Source organism: Glycine soja, chromosome 10 (genome assembly GCF_004193775.1).
Source record: "Glycine soja cultivar W05 chromosome 10, ASM419377v2, whole genome shotgun sequence".
Taxonomy (NCBI): domain Eukaryota; kingdom Viridiplantae; phylum Streptophyta; class Magnoliopsida; order Fabales; family Fabaceae; genus Glycine; species Glycine soja.
This window is the reverse complement of record NC_041011.1, coordinates 3,979,420-3,987,289: the sequence shown is the minus strand read 5'-3', so window position 1 is coordinate 3,987,289 and position 7,870 is coordinate 3,979,420.

Sequence of the window (7,870 nt, the reverse complement as noted above, 5' to 3'; positions counted from 1 at the left end):
ATTAGGTTGGGTTTTATCCAAAAAAATTAAAAAACCAAACCATAATGTTTTTGGTTGGTTTAGTGTGGTATTTATATTGGTAAAGATCCCTCTCTATAATTAAGGCTCTAATATAAAATTTTGTTTCATCTGACTCCAATTTTACTGGATCAATGACATATTAAAAATGAAAAAAAATCAAAATTTTACTTTTAAAAAAAACTTATAATTACAGGAAGTAAAATGAAGAAAAAACTTGTAGCAACCAAAAGTGAATATCACTTTTATAACTATTAAATCATATTTGCACTCAAGATTAAAAAAAGAAGTCAAATCAATGTACTAGCTCATTACTTTTATTATCACTTTATCAGAAAGTTAATACTCGACCTATATTTATAAAATGAATTATAAAAAAATAAATAAAAAAAGAAAAATTAGAGGATGAAATTTGTAAAATTGACAAAATGCGTGTAACAAAAGTGAAAATAATACCTTATAATTAATGTCATTCTCTAATACTTCCATGGCTATTATATTTTGGCTCCTATTTGCCTCTTATTTGGCTCCTATATTTTTTTTGGGTGAATTATTTGGATCCTATCTGATAATTGAATAAGGCTATCAATTTAAAGTAATAACTTCCCACCACGTGTTTAGCCTACGTACATGCACAACACCTCAGAAGTCAGTAGTATCGATGGAGTTCTGAAGATAAATAAGTGGAACAAATGAGATGTAACTAGGGAAGGTGTTATCATACATAGGTACATCTAATAGCAATTAGTAGTATTCAAAATCACTGTGGTCAGGTTGAAGAAATAGCCTACGTCACACACTCACCACAATTGGTTTGGGAGTCTTTCTATCTGAAAAAGATTTTTTAAGTTTGAGTTTTTCTTTCTGATATTTCTAATATCGATTATGATGCATCATATTATTTTTATTTTTACATATTAGTGTGTCATAGTTTTAAAAGTAAATTAAAAAATATTTAAAAGTGCAATAGTTAATATTTTAAATATATTTCGTTGTGAGTCTCAATATAAAAATTATTATTAATTTCTTAATAATTGTTTTTAGGTTAAAAAAATATCAAAATTATTATTTTTTGTTATTATATTATTTCGTTGGAAAACTTGATTGATTATTTTTTGTGAATTTTTTTAACAATATTTTTTTTATTTACAACACTCGAAATCAAAATCTTATTTAAAGAAACTAAATTTAGTATTATTTTAATTATTATTAACTAGTATCCATGTAGAAATCTGAAATTAATAATTTTGGTTACAATCTGAAATTAAATTAATATGAAGTTATGTGTTTGAATTAGTGAGAGTGAAAACATGAATTAAAGCAATCTGAATTAGAACAATCAAAATTACGACAAATATATAAAAATTTATTTTATATAATTTTATATTTAATTTTGGATATGATAATATATATTTGATTTGTTGTTAAATCATAAGAGGGGTTTCATCGCTAAAAATAGTGTCTAAATGATTTCTAGGATGCGGAGGGGGAAAATTAATGTTTTTATCAGAAAATATTATTTTTATTATAATGTTAAAACACAAAAAGCACTTACATGTGAATATATTATTTGTTCTGTCTCAAAATAATTATCTTCCTACGTCATTCTATATCGAATAAGAAAGAGTAATCAATAAATGACAAAATTAATCCTACTAAAATTATAACGGAGTGAGAGGAGTATATCCTTAAAGATAATTTAATCTGTCAACTGCTTAATAATTATGTCAGAGATGCTTTGAGCACAAATATGATGCATTAACTGTGTGGCAGCTGATGCTTAGGGACCAACTTAATTTGCTGGTAATTGAAAACGAATAGATGATTGGTTGTTAAGGGACCAGCTTGTTTGGTGTTGTAACTAGTTGGATTTTTAGTGGCCTTATATTTCACTCAAATTTTTTGATAACCATCCTTCATTTCATATCTTTTCATTTAAGGAAAGTCAATTTTTCTTTATTTTTTTCTTTCTTCTAGGACCCCAAACTACTGGTAACAAATTATAAAAACTGAATTCAGCATGTGCAAATACATAAAATCAGAGAAGATAAAATACAGAAATATAAAATTTTATTTGTAATTTTCAGCCAAAATAATTGACTTATGATTTTATTTTTTTAAAAAATGAGAAGATACATGTGCACACTGCCTCACTACAATATAGGATCGCATGTACTTTTATCACTAAAAGTTATTAGACTAACCCTCAAAATATAAAAATTATTCAAATAAGTTTTCTCTCCATATACAAGATAAAAAAAATCAAGCATTTTTGACATATTTAAGAAATTAAGTCGTTTACCAAAAACTTGTTGATAAATTTCTCTGTATAAAAAAGTGTAAACCAGCAAACAAATATTCCACATAATATGTAGTTTTTCTAATTACATACATAAAAAATCAAATTAGAAGTAAAAACATTTGCAACTTTAACAAAAATATAAATAAATTTAATTTGGGAAAAAATAATACTTAAAAATTGCAAACCTTGATTTAACGTGTAAAATGAGATTTGAGATGAAAAAAAAATAATATAAAATTAAAAGCAATTAAAGTTGTAATTTGAAGGGAAAAAGAAGTTTAAATAGAAAATAAAATTTAAAAATAATTAATGAATAAAAATAAAATAGAAAATAAATGCTAAATAAAATTTAATTAAATACGTTGACAGTATAATGATTTTCATATTGTTGTCTAATAATGAATTGTCATACATATTGTAAGATTGTTAATTGTTATAATAATGTTATATATTAGATTATTTCCAATTAGTTAATAAAAAATTGCATTAAAAATATATTAAAACTAAACTTTACTAAAGATTAGTAAAGTCACAAATTACCAAAAAAATAATAAAATGAGGACTGTTATCACATTTAAAAATGATAATTAAGTAATATAATGGTTCATTAAAAGAATTTTCTAAATATATGAATTTATCTTCAAAATCAACATATAAGAATATATTATTTATTTTTTAATAGATTAAAACGTGATATATCTTATTTATAATATGGCTTTAGTCCCATAAGTGAGTTTTGATTTTGTTCCTTGTAAAAAAAAATGATTTTTCATCTCTCTAAAATTTGAAATCACTATTCTTTGTCCATTAAAATGAGCGAACTTTGCTTTTAGTCCATATAAAACATTATTCATTTAGTTTTCATATTTCTAAAATCTAGAATACCACTATTTTTTTCATTAACGTTGATTTTAAAGTAAATAAATAATATTTATTTTAAGGATCTAGATTTTTTATAAAATATTACCTATTGTTATGGTACCACATACACTATTGAGTGTCATTTGGAATGATCACTTAACCTTTTATAAAAAAATAAATAATTAACACGTATTATATAAAAATAAGAACCAAAAATAATGATTCTAACTTTTTGAAAGAAGATAACTAAAAAATATATTTATATGAATTAACAACAAAATTCACTTACTTTATTGAAAAAAAAAATTTAAGCCATTAATAAAAAAATTATTTAAACCTATCTTTTATATTCATTTAAGAATAAATATATTATTATTCATTTTATTTGAATGCAATTTAACTTAATAAAAACTACAGAAAATTTTAGATACTATATATACCAAGAGTATTCGAAATATTGAGTAAACAGGGGTATTGGAGAGGTCTTGGAGACTAGGACATTGGAATAGCCGAATGACTGAACTCTTAAGGACACCTAGATTCTCGAGCATGCAAATTGTTAGGTACTAAACTATGTTAGGTTCCTGCTAAGAAACTTAGTGATAATTCTGTGTCTTCTTCTCATTTCTTATAATGTGTTTATAGTGTTTACAGAGAATGAATAAGGCCAATCATTGGCCAACAGGGAATAAGAGAATCAATAACAAAATTGATATGGAAATTGGTTATAACTGATTGCCAATTCTTAATGGAATAATCTGCAACTACTTTTGTCATCATTTGCTCCTAGGTTATGCGTAATTGCTGAGATAATTGGGCCTCATCCATATCCTATTGGGCCTGGTGGGTGTTGCCGAGGTAGCTATGTTACTGGTATGAGCTATTGTGTTGCTATCACAAATGGAGGTCCTCGACAATCAAATAGTAAAGAGACCAAACACTTCACATCATAACAAGGTCTAGGACATTCAAATGATCGAAGGGTCGAACACTTCAACTCACGACTAGTAACAGAGTGTAATAATAATGGATGATCACATAATTGTCATCTTAACAATAATTAATTTAGGATTAGTCAAAATGATAATCAGGAAAAAAGTGCATGGATCCAAGGCCCATTAATGTATATATAAATATGGATTAGATTATCGAGGTAAACAAATTATTCATGTTCATTTTTCTGTTAACTTCAAGATTTGACTTGAGCATTGATGTATTCTTTTGTAAGTACTCTTTCCTTTTAGACATTTGAGATGCCAAATACTCTCTTTGGGCAGTACCAAATGCCAAAGGAACAAAAGTATTTAGGTAGAACAAAAGAAGACATACCAAGGAAATCATCTTATTATCCTTAAATAGGTATACCATGATTACTTAAGAAAATAGAGTAGGGGTGAGTGGATAAATATATAAGCGTGTGTGCTCTTCTGCATCCAAATTGCAAATTACTGAGGAGATTATTTTCTTAATCGTTTGGTTTTTCAATTAAAAGTGTGTGAACATAGTAACGGACAAAAAATATAGGTGTAACATCTCGGACAAATCATATTAAAATTAGAGAGATCTAGAGGTTGTACATGTGTGAAACTGTATAGTTGAGGATGATTGAAAAAAAATATTTAATATTACATATATTAAGATTTATATAATTTTTGATAACTCATTACTTAAAAACTTCACAGTTAAGTATATTTATCTTGAAGTAGTTATGAAATTGGTTATGAATGACCTACCAGGATGTTTCTCAAAAAGTGTGTGAGTAAGAATAAAATATATTGAAAAATTCTGTATTAATTTATGAGACATAATAATTTATTCTAAAACTACCTACAAATATTCTAACCAACAAAAACATTAAGTAAATTTTATATGTAAAATATCATATGAGTCATCAACACATCAATAATACAAAATTTTAGAATGACAAATTTACTTTTAAAAATGCGCTTGATAAACAGGATTTGCCTAAAAAGTATCCTTTTCAGTTACTGGAATTTTCCAGTTCTCCTGTCTTTTTGTTTTCGCATAAGTTCATTCATAGTATGCAATTGAATTATAAAAAAAGTAGGCAATTGCATTTATTTATTAAAACAGTCTCCAGAACACTAATTTGTGTCTTTATTCTCAGCCCTACCGATTTATGTGCTTAAATGGGATGTTTGTTTGTTTTTTTTTCCTCTCAAATATGGATGTCTGAATGTTTGATATATAAGGTTAATGCGTCCAGAGTCAATTGTCATGAAAAAAAAGTCAGCTACTTTGTTTGGGCCCAAATATCGATGAGGACCAAGCCTTAAAATAAATACTTCCATTTGTTTCGGTGCTATCACGCTATGATACCCATTTAAAGGTCCAATTGCGTATGAAATTAAAATTATAGTTTAGAATTTTTAACTTGTTAAAATTAAAATGTATACTTTTGATATTTAAGTTGTGTAAAAGAATAAAGAATAAAATTATAGATCTAAAATAAATTCTAAGTTTACTTTTAAAAAAACATTTATCTTTTAGAGATGGTCATAATAAATAATACGTCAAATTTGAGGGGGGAAAACCCTTCAGGTAATGGCCAGGATTGATAAGGAGGTAGTGACGGGAATAAAGTGGCAGTAATAATAGGAGTAATACTGGTGACAAATGTGGTAGGATCATGTACTTATAGACAATGAGTGGTAAATTAATTCTGATGTTATTATTTAATATTTATGCATCCAAATATTACTATTAATATATGTTACAATTAATAAAAGAAAATATAAAATATGCATAAAATTAAATTTAGAAAATAGAAAAAAATACTGATAAAAAAATCAACAAATATATTTCAACTCATGATTTGGTTTGTATGAATCTAAGTTCAACGAATTATATAAAACATGAAATCACCCAAATTTTTATCTTCTTGTGTGTAATAAGACTCGGAATATAAGGACTTACTTATCTCCATTACTCCATAATACGAGAAAGATTTTAATTTATAAAAAAAGAGAGAGGAAGAATTTAATTGAAGTACATTTTTATACTTTCGTTCAATCAAAATTTAGGTTAATATAGCATTGTAAATTTATTAATTATATATTGTAATATCTCTTTTTAAAAATTATAATTAGAATGATTTATTTATTAATTAATAGTATAAATGATAAGTAATGCATGGAAATTAAAATCTAATATAATAATAGTTGTTTTTTAAGCAATACAATACTAGTAATCTATACCGTAGATAAAAAGGATATTTCATTTGAAAATTGTTTTTGATCTCCACTTTTATATATAGACATCTTTACTCCTTAAATTAATAAAAAAAAAACTACCACCTATTATCCTTACCACTGCTCATGTAACTCATTATTATTTAAAAATAGGCATTTTTATTTATTTTTGTTCCAATTCCAAGTCTCACACATTCTACAATTGTCATATCCTATCACATACACAACATTAATTATTCTTAAAACTGATTTCCTTTCTCAAACTTTCTTCCTCACCTTTGTCTACCATCGTACCTCCCATTCATATCAACATCACTCTCTCGACATTCATATATTTTGCTTACTTTGCAGGCATGTCATGCAAACATTCATATATTATTTCATGGGATGAGATCGGAGACTGACATTGAAGAGTAAAGGTATTTCTCTTAGTGTACAACAATAAAAGAAGAGAAAGAAATAAAGGAAAAAAAAAAAAACACAAAGTTTAACGTGATTCAGCACACACAAGATTTTACAATTCAAATGATGCGGGACAAAGAAACTAAGATCACAAACTCTAACAATTTCATAGTTTTTGTGTGTGTGCGCAAACATTTAACTTTGTTTTTTTTCTTGGTTTTACATAGGAGATTAAGCAATGATCAAGAAAATATGGGTGAAACCGTGGAAGAATATTATTTTTATGAATGCGTGAAACTCTAATTTTTTCTTTCTCCTCATTCTTATGTTGGGTATAATGGAGTGGAATTTTTTTATAATTTAAAACAAACGTTCCTTCTTTTCCTATTTTCTCTGTCTACAAAATTTTATTTTATTTTCTTCTTCCTTTTCTTTCTTCTCGTTCTTTATTCTTTTGGTGAGTATATGATGTGTGAACATGATATTTGAGTTGAAAATAATCGGTTATTTAATTCAATAATTACGTGATTATTGTGATGTGTGAACATACACTTTTAAAATTAAAATAAGTATGTGAACGTAAAATTTATTTTTCTTTTAGAAAATTTTAAAAAATATTTTTGGATTCATTTTTGTATAAATATTTTCATTTTAAAATTAAAAACTTAATAATTTATAAAATGATTTCTAAAAGTGTTTTAAAAATTCAGAATATTTTAAAAATCATTTTTCTGTATTTATTTTTCTATTATTTATATTTTTTATTTTCTTTTACAATCTTTTTAAAATTATTTTTCTTCATCAGTTTTAGTTTTAACATTAACATATTAATATCTAAAACAAAAACGAGTTTTTTTTTTTTTAAAAAAAGAGTTCGGCTACACACTTGCACAATTATGGGACCATCATAATATGGGTAGTTTTAAAATCACCTCCGGTTGTAAAATTAAACAATCAACAAACCAAAATAAGTTTTAAAATTTAGAAAAAAAAGGCAATTTTAAAACTGGATTTCAAATTATTTTTTTTTAGAATTTTTAAAAAATATTTTGAGTTTAATTTTTAAAAAAATTAA